We start from the raw sequence: 20,819 nt of genomic DNA, 5'->3' as shown, positions 1-20,819 counted from the left end.
ACTGATACAATTTTCTATTTGTATAAAGTATCTCACTACTGATGCAATTTTCTATTTGTATAAAGTATCTAACTACTGATGCAATTTTATATTTGTATAAAGTATCTCACTACTGATACAATTTTCTATTTGTATAAAGTATCTCACTACTGATGCAATTTTCTATTTGTATAAAGTATCTCACTACTGATACAATTTTCTATTTGTATAAAGTATCTCACTACTGATGCGATTTTCTATTTGTATAAGGTATCTCACTACTGACGCAATTTTCTATTTGTATAAAGTATCTCACTACTGATGCAATTTTCTATTTGTATAAAGAATCTCACTACTGAAACAATTTTCTATTTGTATAAAGTATCTCACTAGTGATACATTTTTCTATTTGTATAAAGTATCTCACTACTGATAAAATTTTCTATTTGTATAAAGTATCTCACTACTGATACAATTTTCTATTTGTATAAAGTATCTCACTACTGATGCAATTTTCTATTTGTATAAAGTATCTCACTACTGATACAATTTTCTATTTGTATAAAGTATCTCACTACTGATACAATTTTCTATTTGTATAAAGTATCTCACTACTGATACAATTATCTCTTGATATAAAGTATCTCACTACTGACGCAATTTTCTATTTTTATAAAGTATCTCACTACTGATGCAATTTTCTATTTGTATAAAGTATCTCACCACTGATACAATTATCTCTTGATATAAAGTATCTCACTACTGATGCAACTTTCTATTTGTATAAAGTATCTCACTACTGATGCAATTTTCTATTTGTATAAAGTATCTCACTACTTATACAATATTCTATTTGTATAAAGTATCTCACTACTGATACAATTTTCTATTTGTATAAAGTATCTCACTACTGATACAATTTTCTATTTGTATAAAGTATCTCACTACTGATACAATTTTCTATTTGTATAAAGTATCTCACTACTGATACAATTTTCTATTTGTATAAAGTATCTCACTACTGATACAATTTTCTATTTGTATAAAATATCTCACTACTGATGCAATTTTCTATTTGTATAAAGTATCTCACTACTGATACAATTTTCTATTTGTATAAAGTATTTCACTACTGATACAATTTTCTATTTGTATAAAGTATCTCACTACTGATACAATTTTCTATTTGTATAAAGTATCTCACTACTGATACAATTTTCTATTTGTATAAAGTATCTCACTACTGATACAATTTTCTATTTGTATAAAGTATCTCACTACTGATACAATTTTCTATTTGTATAAAGTATCTCACTACTGATACAATTTTCTATTTGTATAAAATATCTCACTACTGATGCAATTTTCTATTTGTATAAAGTATCTCACTACTGATACAATTTTCTATTTGTATAAAGTATTTCACTACTGATACAATTTTCTATTTGTATAAAGTATCTCACTACTGATACAATTTTCTATTTGTATAAAGTATCTCACAACTTATACAATTTTCTATCTGTATAAAGTATCTCACTACTGATGAAAATTTCTATTTGTATAAAGTATCTCACTACTGATACAATTTTCTATTTGTATAAAGTATCTCACTACTGATACAATTTTCTATTTTTATAAAGTATCTCACTACTGATGAAATTTTCTATTTGTATAAAGTATCTCACTACTGATACAATTTTCTATTTGTATAAAGTATCTCACTACTGATACAATTTTCTATTTGTATAAAGTATCTCACTACTGATGAAATTTTCTATTTGTATAAAGTATCTCACTACTTATACAATTTTCTATCTGTATAAAGTATCTCACTACTGATACAATTTTCTATTTTTATAAAGTATCTCACTACTGATGAAATTTTCTATTTGTATAAAGTATCTCACTACTTATACAATTTTCTATTTGTATAAAGTATCTCACTACTGATATAATTTTCTATTTTTATAAAGTATCTAACTACTGATACAATTTTCTATTTGTATAAAGTATCTCACTACTGATGAAATTTTCTATTTGTATAAAGTATCTCACTACTGATACATTTTTCTATTTGTATAAAGTATCTCACTACTGATACAATTTTCTATGTTTATAAAGTATCTTACTACTGATACAATTTTCTATCTGTATAAAGTATCTCACTACTGATACAATTGTTTATCTGTATAAGAGCCAAGTACATTCTAAAATCGAACTCTGTTGCCACACTTGGACAGGATCTGCTCCACGCGTCCTTTCTTGCCTTAACAGAGTTCGAAATCGGTTTCGAAACCTAGTAGGTAATACACTTTTCTCTTTCCTACAACCTCTTTCCCGCATGTGAAACACTGTTTCACTGGCCTGCGTCCCGGCCGATTACAATATGATAGACTTCAAGTCCAATGTAATCTAGTTCCTGTTGAGTCGTCCCGTTAAATAATCCAAATTCTATCCAATCTATACTATTCATGATTACTAAACTATTCATTAATCATTATGCTCGAGTGGCCTTTGCGCTTTGATAAGTGGTGAATCTCTTGTAAAAAAATAACTATTCCATATTCCAATTTCTATTGTATATTCTTCCATCTTCAAAATTGTCTACGCTAATAATTAATGGCTAATTGTAACTAATATGTTACACACAAACGAATCACGTACACGTACTTAGACTTAGGAACTTCCGGATACTTCGACGCGTGTAACAATGAACGTATACCATTGTTGCCTTTTCAGTTGAAGCCAGATCCACAGCATCCCACTAGCTTCTTTCGTTGCGATCAAATCGCTCTCCATTGTCTGCTTTCAGCTCAGTTTTGTCCTTACCACTTGGTTAGCAATTCTCTCTGGAGCCAATCTGAAGGAATGTATTTGTCAGCTGAGACGTCGTTGGCTTATTTATTGACGATACTACCTATTGCTTAGTGCAGTTTCCGACTTCTTGTTTGGTAGTTCGATCGCATTATTTAATCTTTAAAATCTGTCAAACGCGTCTAATTTCTTCTTTGGTTGATTTTAAAATCATTTTAAAATGCCAAGTTTCAGTGTGACAAGATGCCGCTGTTATCAAATTTAAATTTAGATTTGAGAGTTATTTTTCCCCAGCTCTTGCAAAATTGGTTAATAGCTGATGCCTTATCTATCCTGCACTGCAACTTCTAGTCCATATTGCCTTCCATTTTTATGGACAAACGCACACAAAATGTGGATTTTCTCGACTATTAATATATTCAAGGGAGCGTAAAAATTCCACAGTTCTATCCCTTATCTTTGTATCTTGCTGTCGTGCTTGAAATGTTTCCATTCTGTGTACATCTGGTGAGAATGTAGACCCCATTATATTATTGTACCACATTTTTAAAAAAACAGAAACATACTCAAACTGGTTAATGTTGTTTTAGAATATATCTGGTTATGGTGTCTATTCCAACAAACCCTGTGGGAATTTGCTACATATTACTATTCTGCTTACGTGCAGCGCAAACGCAGCCACCACCATATTAGTATATTATTTATAAAGAGAAGAGATACGGTACGTGAATATTTTCATGAAAGCCTAGAAAATGTATTTAAGTTCGATTTTTACGTTCAACAAAGCGCCTCATCCGATAATGTAGTAATTTTTTTTCCATTGCACCCGCGTCAATCCAAATTTTTAAAAAGGGGTGGAAAGTTGAACATAAAATTGCGTTAGCGTATTATATCAATTTTCGACGGGATCGCCCTTGACCTTGTTTATCATACCAAATCGAGGCTATATCCCCAACAATCAGACCCACATTATCTGAGAGATTTGAGTTAGGTAGTCTATATTCTGTCATTTACATTTCTGTATAGTTCTAATAGATCAAAACTCGTAGGCTTTACTGTCTCTATTCGAGAATGGGGTAGCTTATTGCTAATCGATTGAGGCTGCTCGGGCATTTTTGTAGGCCAAAATGCTTAATTTCTTGGGCGCTGGCTTTTCAATCTCCATCTCCCAACCTTGTGTCACATCTCTCCGAGATTGAAGGATGGGGGAATATACGAAAAACAAGATCATCAAACCAGAACAAGTACGACAACAAGAGTAGCGGCGTGAGTGACGAAGCTCAGGTTAATGTAATCCGAACGTCTTTCGACATAAACACATGAATAATTGAGTCGACTCAAATGAAGGACAGTTTGAAGTGGCTATTTTGATTCAAGAAGAACAACAAGAGAAAGAGAAATAGTTAGCGATTCATACCTTCATCTGAGGAGGACGGATGGGGAATTATGAAAGGATACGAGTTGGGAAAGAAGAGGATTTTCTATTGAATTGGATGTTTGTCTCCGGTTCTCATCAGACCCTCTCTTGCTTTTGGCTTGTACAACAACATGTTTATGGTATAGAATAAGAGGCAGTAATTGTTCGATCAGACTTAATTCGTGTCCTTGTAGAGGAAACTTACATGATTCACAAAAACTATAAGTCTGTAGAACACTTTGACAAAGTATCCTATTCATCTTCATTTATATATATATATATATATGTGTGTGTGTGTGTGTGTGTGTGTGTTTGTTTTCTCATATATATATATATATATGTATATGTGTGTGTGTTTGTTTGTTTTCTCATATATATATATATATATATATGTGTGTGTGTGTGTGTGTGTGTTTGTTTGTTTTCTCATATATATATATATATATATATGTGTGTGTTTGTTTTCTCATATATAATATATATATATATATATATATATATATATATATATATATATATATATATATATATATACATATGTGAGGACAAATTAAAGACTGTAAATTATAATTTACAAGAATTTATTATTCGATTGGAAACACAGAAAGAAACATTAAGAATTCTTTAATCCACGGAGTTTTAAAAAAAAATGCATTCTTTTTACGAAAGAAAAGTTTTTAACAAAATAACGAAGCTATGATTTTACTGATATCAGTCAAAATTAAGATTACAACACATACACAATATGAAACTAATCAGATAAGCATAAAACTTAGTGGAAAAGTTTATGAAATGCGGAAAATAATGAAAAATGAACGTAAAAGGTATGTAGTGATCAGAAAGATCCACACACACTCACACACACACACTCACACACACACACACATACATATAAGTTGGGGGGTGGATCTTTCTGATCACTACATACCTTTTACGTTCATTTTTCATTATTTTCCGCATTTCATAAACTTTTCCACTAAGTACTGTCGGTGTTTTATTCAACACTAAGGAAAACCAGACTATGTTTCCTATGCTAAACTCTTAACTCTTAATATCTGAAGAGAGTCCAGCATAAGAACCAGGGACTGGTTCTCGATTTTATACAATTTGAAACCGACGATACCGATATTTCTCTTATCTTTTGTCACATACATTTAAATAAATATTATGCCTTTATATGGATATTACTTTATAATCGAGTACTTTGGTGGGACTCTCTTCTAAAAACCATACACACGTACCCACACACACGCACACACACACACACACACATACATATATATTATCATATTATTATTATTATTATTATTATTATTATTATTATTATTATTATTATTATCATGATCATGCAGTCCTCTATAACTGCTTGGTGGTGATATGCTGAATAACTGGTTATGGCTCACCTAAATCAAGCAAGTAAATAGATATTATCAGTACAAACCAACACTATATAGAGGAAGAATGGCACCACAATGGAAACTAATAATGTAGAGCTAACACAAAAGCAACACCCACCACAGAAACAGGCTCCTTTACATATTGTAAGAAATTATTTAGTTATCCTAGACGCCCTAACTGCCATTGTATCGATCGATTTGATTAGTCGAATTTAACCAGACATGTCACGTGCCTTTGGCGCTAATTTCTATTTCCTTTTTCAGTTTCCTTCAGTTCGTTCCAGATCAGCGAGTGACTTCCTTGTAGTTTCATTAAATACTTTTATATGCAAAATCCGATCCTGCATTTTGCTAATTCCTGCCCTCTGATGAGAAGGAGAGTATTTCTTCGAAACTCCGCGGATTAAGGACTATCCACTTATCTTGTGCTTCCTTTTTAAAATTAAATATCTTTTTAACTCTTTTTCAAGATGTCTTTTAACATGTTTTATTTGTTAATATTATAAGCTCTATTTCCTTTTCGGTTTTATTGAGCTTTTACATTTGGCTGAATTTATTTTACTTGTAAATATTAACTCTTTAATATTTATAACATATTTTAAGTTTGCCATTTTGATTACCTTGGTAAACATATTGTAATTTTTTATTATTATATATATATATATATATATATATATATATATATATATATATATATATATATATATATATACGAAAGATTCAAAGACATCCATTTGAATGCGTAACTAAACTTTTCGATTCCGCATTCATAGGCAACATGAATTCGAACAAATACATTGATGACATTGCCAAGGTTGCTGCAAAAAAGTTGGATTCCTTCTTACTATGCTAGAAAATTATTCACATCAGAGAGTATCTTATATCTTTACAAAACCATAATTCGCCCATGGAGTATTGTGTCCAAATCCGAGCTGGTGTATCTACCATTATTTTTTTTTTACAAGGTAGTCACCACTTATCAAGGCCCGGAAGCCACTCGGGGATAAGGGTTATTGTGTGTATAGTATGTTAGTATTGGAGATTTCATAAGGTGCCTTACTTAAGGAGGCGGTTCATCAGGAATTTGTTTATGTTGGACTTGAAGACATCCAGGTTGTAGTCAGGTGGGAAACAGTTCAAACGGAACAGAGTTCCACAAACGTGCACTTCTAAGAAAAAAGCTTTGTTTATGGAATCTACGTTTTGATTTTGGCACAGATAAAGAGTGGGGAAAATATTTGACAGTGGTTTCGGCTAGACGGGTGCTTTTCGTGAAAGATTGCCGAAGGGGGACCAGAGATTGTAGCTCTGACGAGCACTTGTCATGGAAGTAACGATAAAACAAAGACAGGCTCGCAACGTCTCTCCTGTGGGAGAGAGGCTGCAGGGAAGAAAAACCGGCATCTCCCACTAAGCCACGAAACCTATTTTGTACTCTGTCAAGGCAGGATAGGCTGTTTTAGATATCTTCTGAAGCGGTAGAAGGATCCTACCATTTTTCCAGCGACCTTGGCAACTGACGTGTTCCATTTCAGGTCAGGAGTAAAGGTCAAGCCCAGAAGCTTATCAAAACATGCAGCTTCCCCTAGACGAGAGCGATCCATTTCTATTGATGCCAGATGGGGATCAGAGCGTTGATGATGTAAAGATAGGAGCTCACTCTTAGACAGGATCTAAAAAAGTTTCAAATATAATACCCCTCCATTATCGGCCAAGCTCCAACATCTGTCTACTCGTCACAATCTGGCATCCTTGTCCCTGTTTTAGAAGTATTTTAACGAAAGGTGCTCTGATGAAATCACAGTATGTATGCCCCTCGACAAACAGCTTAATCCTACTCCTTAGATGCCGGAAAGCTTGTTACTCTAAAACTTTCTTCCCGCTGACTGATAGACTTCGGAATTCCCTCTCTGTTTCCTGTTTCCCGAACTGTACTAACCTGCAAAAGTTTAAATATAATGTGAACAAACATCTCACTGCTTATCTCCCGACAGTCTAGACATTATCCTAAATAGTAGCCCTTACGTCCGAGTATCAATATGGCTTATTTGAGGCGCAAAAATGTGTATTTAGTGTGATTCATTTTCAATTTCATTGTCCTATTAAGAAGTTACCAATGTGGTTTAAGCGAGAAGATAAAAGGTAGACTGACTGCCTGCCTGACTGGTTACAGGCTAACTTGTTCTCTCTCTTTTCCTGTTTTTCTTTTAGCCTCTCATATTAACCCCCCCCCCCGTTCACTGGCCCTTGTCCCTCCGTGTCCCGGGCGACAAGATCAAAGTGTAGTATCTGTTCCGGCAGATACTGCAAGCTATGACTAGCAAAGACCAGATGTGGGGGCAACCCCACATGCCTGACCTTTAACCAGCTCCCATTTCCCACCTCTCGGGAGCTGGTCCCCTTTTTCCCTTCCCCCTCCCTTAACTCCTCACATTAAAAATCGGTCTTGTGCCTAATTTGCTCGGTGGGGGAGCAAATAAATACCATCTGTTCCGGCAGATACTGCAAGCTATGACCAGCTATGACTAGCAAAGACCAGATGTGGGGGCAACCCCACATGCCTGACCTTTAACCAGCTCCCATTTCCCACCTCTCGGGAGTTGGTCCCCTTTTTCCCTTCCCCCTCCCTTCACTCCTCACATTAAAAATTGGCCTTGTGCCTAATTTTCTCGGTGGGGGAGCAAATAAATACCATCTGTTCCGACAGATACTGCAAGCAAAGACCATATGTGGGGGTAACTCCACATATCAGACCTTTGTCAATGTAGGGATCACCCTACAGACCAACAGTCACTATCCAGCTCCCATTTTCCACCCATCGGGAGCTGGTCCCCTTTTCCCTCCCCCACCGTCTCTCTCCACATTAAATAACGGCCGTGTGCCTAATTTGCTCAGTGTGAAGCAAATAAATACACAGATTAATCCCCCTTCTCTCTCTCTCTCTTTTTCTCTCTCTCTCTCTCAATAAGCGACACTTTTTTATGTTTTTAAATTGAGTGCTTGTCTTGATCCCATCGACAAAACCTTTCGTATTGGTGTTAAATACTCCTTTTCAGCATTTTGGGTGACTAACTTGATTTTAAGCAAGTTACAATTTATTTCTATATTATTTTTTGGAAAAGAAAAGCGAATTAGTTTAAAAATCACCAAATATTAAAGTTTATCTATTCAGATGAATAAATGCAAAAGTTTTAGTTTCGTGTTTACAAAAGAAACTTATGAATTACATGTTTTGATCTTAAATATTTGAAGTAGCAAAATTACGAGGCGATAACGAACTGGAAAAGCACAACATGATAAAAGCTAGCAAGCATAACATAATTCCTAATTCACGCCATGGTTTTCGAAACATTATATGTCTTTGTGTGTGTGTGTGTGTGTGTGTATGTATGTGTGTGTGTGTGTGTGTGTGTGCTCGCGCGCACGAATGTGTGTATGTGCATGTGTGTGTGTGTGTGCGCGCACGAGTGTGTGTATGGCCATGTGTGTGTGTGTGCGCGTGCGCACGAGTGTGTGTATGTGCATGTGTGTGTGCGTGTGCATGTGTACCGTACTTGTCAAAGATACGTTTATACCCATGTGCGTGCCTATTGTGTATATGTCTTTGTTTTACTGGGCGAGTGTATGCAGGTGTGTGTGTGTTTTTTTTATGCAAATTTTCTGTAGAGAATGTCAATTTATAATTATCAAAACGAAGCACCCTTTAGATTGATCTGACATAAAGTGAAAAACGAAAACAGTTAAAGTGGAAATTTCTAATTATAAATTGAAAGATCAAACGAAGCCGCGAGGGAAGAGTGAATATACACGGCAGTGGGGGGGGGGGGAGAGAAATAGATGAAAAGGAGAAAAGAGAAAAGAAATGCGATGGAAGAGAATAAGAGAGAAAAATAAAAGTACAGAAACAAATGTTTGACTTGTTGTTTTGTTTTACGGCATATCAACCCTGTTCGGGTTATTAAAAGTCGAATCTACTAATTTGGGGCAAAAGATGTTATCCTCCAAGTTCTATATCTTCAAATATTTTTTCATCAAGTTTCGTTTAGTTGCTTCGTTTTACAAATACTAACACTTTTCGGGCTGTTTATGTTTTATTTAAAAAAATTTTGAAAAAGTTTTTCTGCATCAAATTTTTTATCACATTTCTGAATTTTTGTGATGTTTCGCTATTCATATTATTTGGATTCATCGGACTACTGTTCTCATCTTGAGTGCCATTTACACAACGTTTCGGTTGATGTAACCTCCGACCTTCTTCAGGTGTATTTTGTCGAACTCGGGTATGTTTCTCTCGAACGCTCCATCCAAATTCCCGGGTTCGACCGAAGCATTCCCGAGTTCGACAAGATACACCTGAAGAAGGTCGGAGATAACATCGACCGAAACGTTGTGAAAATTATACTCAAGACGAGCACAGTAGTCCGATGAATTAAAATAATACGAATGTTTTTTTTTTTTCATAATGTGTGGTTTGGTTCTTTTGTAAGAGAAAATTGTTTTTGTTTTTGAGTTCGCAGTATATGATTCAGTTTTTCAAAAGTAATGGTAAAAACAATACCATCAATGTTCAGTGAATTTTATGTATCTTCAAACAGCCTGATCAGTTAGCATATGGGCAGATATAAAGAGAGAAATAAAAAAAGCAAATAGAAATATGGACTTTGATCAAAGTGTAGTATATGTTCTATTCTCAAAACGAAGATGAAAAATTATGAGGTAGTTTTTATTTGTCCTTTAATTCGTCTCTTTTGTGGAGCTTGATCATAAATTAAAGCCTTACGTTGTCTAGCATTGTCCCCTCTTTTAGGATGAGACCCTAAAAACGTCTATTACTGATTTGTCCACAAAGTTTCAGTCACAAATATCCAACAGTTTTTCTTTTATTGTTTTCCAATGAGTTCCTGGAACATAATAGTAGGATCAGTTATTCTGAAAAGGCTTCAAACTCACCGGACCTTAACCGCACATATTATATTTGTGGGCTTATCACACAAATAATGGCTAGCAGAATAATCTCTGGAATATTAATGGACTTAAAAAGATTATCAAATTTAAATTCAGTTGTAGCACCATATTGGAAAGTTGAATTGGATTGCGTACTAGACACAATCCTTTAGTATCTTCTTCCCTCTGTCCAAGGGTTTTTCAGAACAACCTGACACGAACATACTTCACTCTACAAGTAAACCATGACCAAATATGATTATTTTTTTAATGTTTAATCAACTTTAGGACATGCATGTAATAACAAGTGAAGCATGTATGGTCCCCCGTGAGTACACAGTGAACGAGACATAAAAAATGACTAAGTTCAGCATTTGCCCTACCCCCATTTAGCCCCAAAAGTCCCCAGGGGACTCAATTCCTGGTGTTAGGCCTTAATATATGTAAAGTTGAGCTCTGCACCATGCAAAAAAAAAAAATGATTAAGTCCATCATTTCCCCCCCCCCATTTAAATGGGGGGGGGGCAAATGATGGACTTAATCATATTCATCATATTTAAATTTGAGTTCAGCACCATGCAAAACTGTTAAATAGACATACACAGAAAATTTTAGACACATATGGTCAAATAGTCCCCAAAATGGAGTGTTTTATTAGCTCTAAAAGAGCCCCTGAGGCACATCCAAGAGTTATTGTGAAGTATAGACGAACAAAATTATATAGAAATCAGTTAGTTACAACTTTTGAGAAAGTTTTATAAAAATCCAAGGCATCAATTTTTTTAATAAGCACAAAAGTGTCAATTTTAGCCATTTTAATCCGAAAGTCAGCCCTAGGGGGCAACCGGAGTTTTCCCGGAAAATCCATTCTGTTACTTTTTTACTCCTATCATGTTTAATGTTTGTGCAAAATTTTCAAAAATTCCAAGGTTTAGTTATTGAGAATAGCGTGAATAGACGAACGGACGATGGATAAACGGATTCACGGATGTGGGTGAATTTACAGGCCCACCCTCCTTTTTTTCGAGGGACCAATAAAAGATAAATACACGCATAAATAAATGAAATAAAAACGAACTTTCTTTTTTACTAGAATTATTTAAATTAATTTTAATTATTTAAAATAAATGCAATAATAATTATCTAACGTTTACAAAGTAGGGAAAATCCTTGGTACTCGGCAATTTACGAACTGTGCTGAAATGATAACGTTATTATTTAGAAAGTCATTCTTAACATATGTAGAGGTTGCGTTGTTAACTATTCTCTACTTTCACTTAACAATTTAATAAATAAATGATACAGCAAAAATAAAACTTAACTTGAAATCTCTATTTAAAATGTAGCGCAGCCCGTAAACTGCACAAGTACCAGGTTCATAAATAAACACTGGTGTGTAGCGGATAAAGAAATCAATTGTTAGTCTCATGAGTGGGAAGACTTGATCTCTGAAAACAACTGAGTCTGCATGAGTATTAAAAACTTGAAGTGGCATGTGCTCGACTGAACTCTAGTCTATGGCCTCCCTGGCCAAACTTTCACAAAAAAGACTCAACTAATTACAATCACTATAAACGATTTCCCCCACACTCTATCTGTGCCTAAATCTAAACGCAAATTCCATGAAAAAAGCTTCTTTCCCAGAACTGCCCGCCTGTTCCGCTGGCCTTTTTCCCAATTGAATGCAACATGGTAGCCTTCAAATCCAATGTAAATAAGTTCTTGTTGGGCCGTCCCCATGAATAATAAAATTCTATCCAATTTACACCATTAACGATTATTACAATACCATCTTACATTCATTAACCTTTATCCCCGAATGGCCTTCGGGTCTTAATAAGGAGTGACTCCAAAGTAAAGCCGCAACTTATAAAAATTCTTATTAATAATCAGTTCCATGTGACAATATTCTAGAAGTTGAAGGTTCAATTTCTCAATGCAGGCGATACTAAGATTACAATTACGAATTAATTAACATTTCTATCCGATCATGCATGACGAAACTAAAAAAAAAACACTACTTCTATGGATTAAATATAGGGTTCTGTACAGATTCCGTACAGATTCCCGAAGATGCACCAGAAGAAGTTTAGGGGCTACCGTTAGATGTTATAGACCCTACGTCGGTATTGGTTAAGTTAGCTAGTGTTAATTTTGACAAGAGGCACATTTAACGCATGTCAAAATAACCTTAATCTACAAATAGAATCGTTCTTTGAGACGGGTGTAAAAGTAAATTTGGGGCGGTGAGCAGAGGTCAAACGTCGTAGACAAAAGAAGAGTCGAAGAATAACGAATGACATAACGTTTTTCATGCAAGATCAAACTAATGTTTCCAAATCAATCTTTCAGTGGAAGCCATGCGAACAAACCACGGCTAATAATCTAGAAAACTTGCAGTCTAAGAAAATGTTACTTCGATGCCTGTTTCCGCATACGCCATGCGGTAAATAACTAGCCACGCTAATATTAGTCATCCTCCTTCCCAAGTTCATTTTCTCTAAATAAAATCTTGAAGAAAATTGAAAGAACGTATTGTTCAGGCTTTTCTGCATGAAAAACGAATATTTCGTTTTAGTTAAACAGAAAAAACGATCGACGTCCACACGTGAAATGTGATGAAGAAATACAGCAATAGTGAAAAGAATAAAATACACCGTGCACGTATGTATAAAGACTTTTGTTATTCATTATGTTATAGACGAAAACGTTGTAAAAATTGTACATCTTTGTATAGTATCTCGAATAATCTTAATATTACAGAGATGACCAAATTTAAAATCCTAGAAACGAAAACTAGATAAGATGCGAAAATGATGATCAATTTAAAAAAAAAAAAAACAAAGTAAAAAAGATGGAAAGCAAAATTGATAAAATATTTTCATTCGTGAACGAGAAACCAAAAATATGTTTCGAAACTAAATCAATAAATAAGAAATAAAAAGAAAAAAAACTTTGAAATGAATTTCCATTCAATGCAACAGGTGGTTGATCCCGTTTAGAAATGCTCCAAACTATTGAATATCGATCGGATATCAGAAAGATTACAAAAATAATTACACCAGCTTAGTTTAATGCTTCATTTTCATTTGTCTGTCAGTCTGTCACGCCTAGAATCACATTTTAGATGGTCTGTCACCCTTAAGTTTCAAATAGCATTTTCTTTGGCATGTCATGCTAAAATTGAGGATGTATCAGCATAAGTTTAATTTTCTGTTTTTCAATCGAGTAACAGCATAAGCGTAAAATTGTTGATACGATAAAATTTTATAATTTATTTATTCATTATTATTATCATTATTATTGTTATTATCATTATTATTGTTATTATCATTATTATTGTTATTATTATTATCATTATTATTGTTATCATTATTATTATTATTATCATTATTATTATTATTATTGTTATTATTGTTATTATTATTGTTATTATTATTGTTATCATTATTATTATTATTGTTATCATTATTATTATTATTGTTATTATTATTATTTTTATTATTATTATTATAATTGTTATTATTATTGTTATTATTGTTATTATTGTTGTTATTATTATTTTATAGTAATTATTATTGTTATTATTATTGTTGTTATTATTATTGTTATTGTTATTCTTGTTATTATTATTATTGTTGTTGTTGTTATTGTTATTATTATTGTTGCTATCATTATTATTATTGTTTTTATTGTTATTATTATTGTCATTATTATTATTTATTATTATTGTTATTATTGTTGTTGTTATTGTTGTTATTATATTATTTTGTTGTTGTTGTTGTTGTTGTTGTTGTTGTTGTTGTTGTTGTTGTTGTTGTTGTTGTTGTTGTTGTTGTTGTTGTTGTTGTTGTTGTTAGGAGTTCTCACACAGGTCATCATCAGAAATTACTTATTGACAATCTGGAGTCTAGGTGACAACAAGTCTCCCCAATTTTCCAGTACTATCCACCTCTTCCGATAACCTTTGTGTTGCATACTGTCTTTATTAAAGATTGATGATGATATTTGTTGTTCGTGTTATGTTCTTCTTAGTAAGAGAGGGAGTCTTAGAGGTTAAAGACAGTCTTAGGAGTGTTTATGTTGTTGGCAGATGGAGACATTGGTGAGATATAGAGACAGGGTACATATAAAGAGACAGTTCTTATATATAACGCGACAGACAGTGTACAAATGTCTACAGGAACACCAAGCCTGTAATTTAACTAGAGGAGATTTTTTAATATCTTGACAGATAGACCGAGGGTGCGTTTGACATTTACGTTTTGACATTTGCACATTTTTATAAACACAAAGTTGATATTAATACAATTTCACTTTACCTTTGTTTTGGTTATGATGATTTTCACAAAGTTCTTATAATATAAATGGACAATACCTTTTCTGTTGAATAAAACCACGAAGACACAGATACAAAACCACATGATGATACGTTTATTTCTTCTTCGACCGGTCGGACATGATTTTGTATTTCAGGGATTCAAAGTTGTTACATGGTTATCTCTAAAACCTCTTGCTCCCAGAGGGTGCCTTGACTCAAACGGTGAATCGGTCTGATCTCCTCTGCTTCTCTGATCTGACTTCCTTCTCTGGCTTCTAACTGACTGATTCTGATTCTGACTTATCTAACTAAATTCATAACTCATGACGTCACTGACTGACCAAGCACGTGCATATGAAAACACATGGCACGATATGCCTCCGTGTTTAAACATGCATTGTTATTCACATGTTTCTTACAAAGCCGATCCTCTAACCTAATTTTCGTAACCCACTTTACAAATAACATTTTCCATTGTCCGTTTTTTAATTCCTTATTTTAATTTTCATTTTTATAACAGAAACAAAATTCATCATTACATTCCTTTCTCAATAAACTATTTACTATGAGCTAAACAATGGCAATTCCACATTCTTTATTTTCAATAACATTCTATATTTATATTAACTTATGATTGGAATTGTCAATTCCAAGTCTAGCTTCGCAAGTTCGAATCCTTCCTTCATGTTTACATTTAACTAATTCCCTATTTTTTTTACTTACATGAAAAGTGAACAGCCCTTATCATGTAACATTTGCAAATGAATTTGTATCATGGTAACTGCCGTTTGTTATTTACTTCTTGCTGGCAATGACCATTGAGATTATGGTAGCAATGAACCGCCTCAATATCCCAAACCCCTTCGCATCCATCCAATGGGGAGGGGGGTCTGGTTTTTGTTTCCTCTCCTCGGTTTTTCCATTCTCCTTGATCCTTCTCGACCATTTGGTGTGGTGGCAGTCGATGGAGTAGTTAACTTACAATTTTGCTGTTTTAGTTTTCCTGGTTCCATAACTTTTGTTGTAGTTTCTATATGGCCGGTTAGTGTATGTAACTATGTAAATATTAGTTTCTGCATTCGAAGTTTTAATTATTTCGGCTGTTTTCACAAGTACTGTTTGCTAATCTCAGTCATCCTCTTGATTCTGATGTATCCTAGTGTTTTTTTTTACTTCTTTGTAGACTGTTCCTAGTTGTTCGTATTATTATTATTATTATCATTATTATTATTATTATTATTATTATTATTATTATTATTATTATTATTATTACTATTATTACTATTATTATTATTATTATTTATATTGTTATTATTATTATTTACTATTATTATTACTATTATTATTACTATTATTATTACTATTATTATTTATATTATTATTATTATTATTATTATTATTATTATTATTATTATTATTACTTTACACGCTAGGAGTAGTCAGAACAACTTGTAGCGTTCCGTAGAGTCTAAGTGATAACAAATCTCCCCAGACCTCCAGTACTTTCTACCTCTTTCGGTAACCTTTTCAAGAGAATTTACGTTATTGTAACAGCCGTTTACCATTGATTTCTCGTCGGGGCAACCATTGGTCTTAACTGGAATTTGGGTGGCAATAAGCCTCCTCAAGATCACAGTCCTCTTTGCACTCAGCCAGCAGAGGCTTTGCTAGTGCTTTCTCTCCTCGGTCTTTCCACCCCCTTGGCCCTCATTATTTGGTCTGGTGCCAATTCATGGAGACACTCACACCAAAAAAGTGGGGCAGTTTCTTACTATTTTACAGTTTCAGTTTTCATGATTCTATGCGATGTTCCTTAGTGTTTAGCGTATGTAGCCGTTTCTGTGTGTAGTTTATGTGTAATTTATGTGGTGTATGTGTGGTGTTAGTCTCCACATTCAAAGGTTTTCTTTAATATTTCTGCAACTTTCATCATTGAAATTCCTTGTACATTCTCGGCCATCACTCTGATTTTAATCTCTCCCATTCTTTCTTCAAACTTTTTGGGTATCGTCCATAGCACTACTATTAGTAGTGTTATCTTTACTTTCTTAATACTCCAGATCCCTTTGAACTCTGGCCAGTTCAATATATTTGCTCCACTTCTCAGTCCCCTTGATCTTCACTCTGTGGTCTGCTGGAACGGCAAAATCTACAATTTCGCAGGACTTTTTTCTTCTTGTTTACTATTATGATATCCGGTCTTCTTGCTGGCATGGGTTAATCCGTTTGTATATCCATGTCCTATAGAATCCTGTGGTTTTCATCTTAAAATTATTATTATTAATATTAAGAGTAGTAGTAGTAGTAGTAGTAGTAGCAGCAGCAGCAAAAAAAGAAGTGGTAGTGGGCAGACGCGAATGCGGAAAAGAAACTTGAGTGCGTGTAAGGTTGTTGGTTGAGCAAAAATAAAAGAAAAAAACTGTCGAAAGTATTAATAATAATATATATATATATTATATAAATATAATATAATATATATATATATATATATATTACTGTACGAAGAATTTATATATATATATATATATATATATCGATCAAAGTCCTAACATTAATTCTTTCTGAAGACTCTTTAAGTTTAAACCTATTAGACATTTTCTAGATTCAACATTATGTAAAATTATTTATTTATCCGCTTTCAAGTTTAAGTTCGTTTCTAGTTTGACAAGCAGCGTGAATCGCTGGTTTAAAATGGAAAACTTGCCTGGGTAGCAGAAAAAAATAATTTGTAAGTTATTCTTGAAACGTCTTAATTTTAAGCCTTATTTTTTTTTTTTTTTTTTTAGGAATCCAAATCATGTAATGGACTTTACCCAGATTGGAAAAAGAATACGTAGCCTTATAGGAGGACATAAAATAGTATCATTATATATCAACTTTAATCTTCGTAGGAGGACATAAAAATAGTGGAAAACGTTTGTTCAGGAGAATTAATTGGCATGAATATTCTGCTGGCTGTTTTTACAAGTTTTTCTTAGTTTCACTAATGATTCTACGTTGTCGATACTCGTTATCCTGTTAGAACTTGCCTATTTTAGGATCAGAATTATCTGTACGAACAATTACTAAGGATTTTATTCAAACATTCTCACAACAAAACAATTCCAATTCATATCTTTGGACTTTTTTACTTTGTCCCTTGATTTCGTTTTTGAGTTGGATTTGTGTGTTCTCTCCTTTGTATTATCTAATCCTACATTTACCATGATTGTTTACTTTTCTTCTTTCTCCAGGTGTTAATCCGTTCATCCTTGCAAAGTCAAGTTGACGCAAGCTTTCGTCATGATGCGTTTTCAGTCGCCATTTTGTTTAAAAAAAAATTTGCTTGTTTTTTTATGACATATCGACCCTTTTTCGGTTAATACGATCATTTAGGTAGAAATGTTTATGCTTCAAGTTCTTTATATTTTCAGATATTTATTTATAGTATTGATTTGAGTATTTTCTTTTTCGGAATAACATGCTTTTTTAGGATTATTTGGGAGGTGATGATTCAATGGTTAAAGACACGGAGTGGAAACCTGGACGTTCCAATTTCGAATCAAGTTCGTTCCACAAAAAATAATTTTCATTTAGGATGTTGATAAACTTATTTTGTTTTGTGTTTTGTTTTATGAGAGATTAACCATTTTCGGGTTATTTAATGCAAAATGCAGTTATTTTGGTAAAAGATTTTATGCTTTAAATTCTTTGTTTCTTCCAATACTTATTTATGACGTATGTTTTTTGTTGTGGGGTTACAAATCACTCCTATTTAAGAACAAAGTGGAATCAACCAGTCCTAAGAATACCATTGGTTTCATAGACAAAATGGAGACATTCATATCATGTTTAACCGCATGCTACGAACACGTTCCTCTCATACCACTTTAGTGACTCCTGTATTCTTTATGATAAATACATATGATATTTTATACACTTTACACTACTTGTGGTTTCTTTCATGTATGACCCCTAGCAACAGTTTTGTCGTTTTGTAAAGGAACATTGTTTTTTCTTCTGTTTTTATTTTTGGGTTGATTGATTGATTGATTGATTGATTGATTGATTTTTGTTTTTTTTTACACAGAGATCACCACTTATCAAGGCCTGGAAGCCACTCAGGGATAAGGGTTATTGCAAGTACATTACGTTAGTGAGAAGATTTGATGAAGTGTTTACTTAAGGGGGCGGTTCATTAGGAATTTGTTAACATTAGACTTGAAGACATCCAAGTTGTAGTCCGGAGGGAAGCAGGCAGACGGAACAGAGTTCCACAGGCGTGCAGTTCTAAGAAAGAAGCTTTGTTCATGAAATCCGCGTTTTGATTTAGGCACAGATATAGAGTGGGGGAAATTTTTCACAGTGGATTCAGCTAGACGGGTGTTTTTCGTGAAAGATTGGCGAGGGGGGACCAGGGATTGGAGTTCAGACGAGCACCTGCCATGAAAATAACGATAAAACAAGGATAGGCTCGCAACGTCTCTTCTGTGGGAGAGGGGTTGCAGGGTAGAGAAAAGGGCATCCCCCACTAAACCACGAAGTCTATTTTGTACTCTGTCAAGGCATGATAGGCTGTTTTTGGCAGCTCCTGCCCAGATATGGCAACAGTATTCCATCCTTGGCCGTACTTGGCTTTTATAAAGATAGAGAATTGCATCAGTAGTGAGATATCTTCTGGAGCGGTAGAAGGATCCCACCATCTTTCCAGCGACCTTGGCAACAGACTTGATGTACGTGTTCCATTTCAGATCAGGAGTAAAGGTCAAACCCAAAAGCTTGTCAAAACACGGGGCCTCACCCAGACGAGAGCCATCCATCACAATTGATGCGATCTGGGGATCAGAGCGTTGATGATGTAAGGATAGGAGTTTAGTTTTGGATGCATTAAAGGTAACTAGCCACATCTTCCCCCACTGAACCACGCGCTCGAGATCAGAGGAGAGAGAATCAGAGAGAACTTCGTCATTTACAGCCTTTGATGTGTTGCCGTAGATGGTCGTGTCATCAGCATAGATGTCAACGAATGATTTAAGTATGTGTTTAGGGAGGTCATTGATGTAGATCAGGAAGAGAGTTGGGCCCAGGATTGATCCCTGAGGGACTCCAGCATTTATATTGCAGGCCTCCGATTTTTGACCATCTACCACTACTCTTATGAGCCTATCGGAGAGAAATGATTTAATGATTGAGAAAACATTTCCAGTTATACCGTAGCTTGAAATCTTGTGAAGTAGACCCTTATGCCATACTTTGTCGAAGGCCTTTGATATGTCAAGAGCAATTGCCCTAGAAAGGAAGCCTTTGTCAAGAGATTCACTAATCCTGTGGGATATAACCGTCAGCACATCTGCGGTAGATCTTGCAGAGCGGAAGCCATATTGTGTGTCACTAAGAAGGTTATTCCTGCTGAGGTGGTTGACTATTTCTCTAATATGGATTCCAGCAACTTACTCATAACACAGAGAAGACTTATTGGTCTGTACTGAGAGGGAGATGACTTATCACCTGAATTCTTAAATACAGGGCAAACTGATGAGGTCTTCCAGGGGGTCGGAAAGCACTTCTCCTTAAGGCAGCGCTTAAATAGTTTCGTAAGTATGGGAGCAAGTTCTGGTTGAAGCTTTTTTAACACTATAATTGGGATGCCATCAGGGCCAGTTGCTAGGTTTTTTATTAGCTTGGCGACCTCATGCACGGATATTTGTATGTTACCTAGCTTGTTCTGTGTTATAGGAGGAAATATGGGGAGTTGATGGCCTTCGTCGCATAGGGTAGAATTAGCTGCAAAGTTCTTTGCAAATAGTTTGGCCTTGTCTGACGCTGACGAGATGACCTCTGGTCCATTGATAATGGTTGGGATAGAACGCACACTTCTGTTCAGGATCCTATTTGTTATTTGCCAAAACTGGTGGGAACCAAGCCGCTGATCAGCTACCTTGGATTGATTGATTGATTGATTGAGTGA

This window comes from Euprymna scolopes, chromosome 39, assembly GCF_053919585.1.
Source record: "Euprymna scolopes isolate OS-2025 chromosome 39, ASM5391958v1, whole genome shotgun sequence".
In the NCBI taxonomy this organism is placed as follows: domain Eukaryota; kingdom Metazoa; phylum Mollusca; class Cephalopoda; order Sepiida; family Sepiolidae; genus Euprymna; species Euprymna scolopes.
This window is presented reverse-complemented; position numbering follows the sequence as displayed.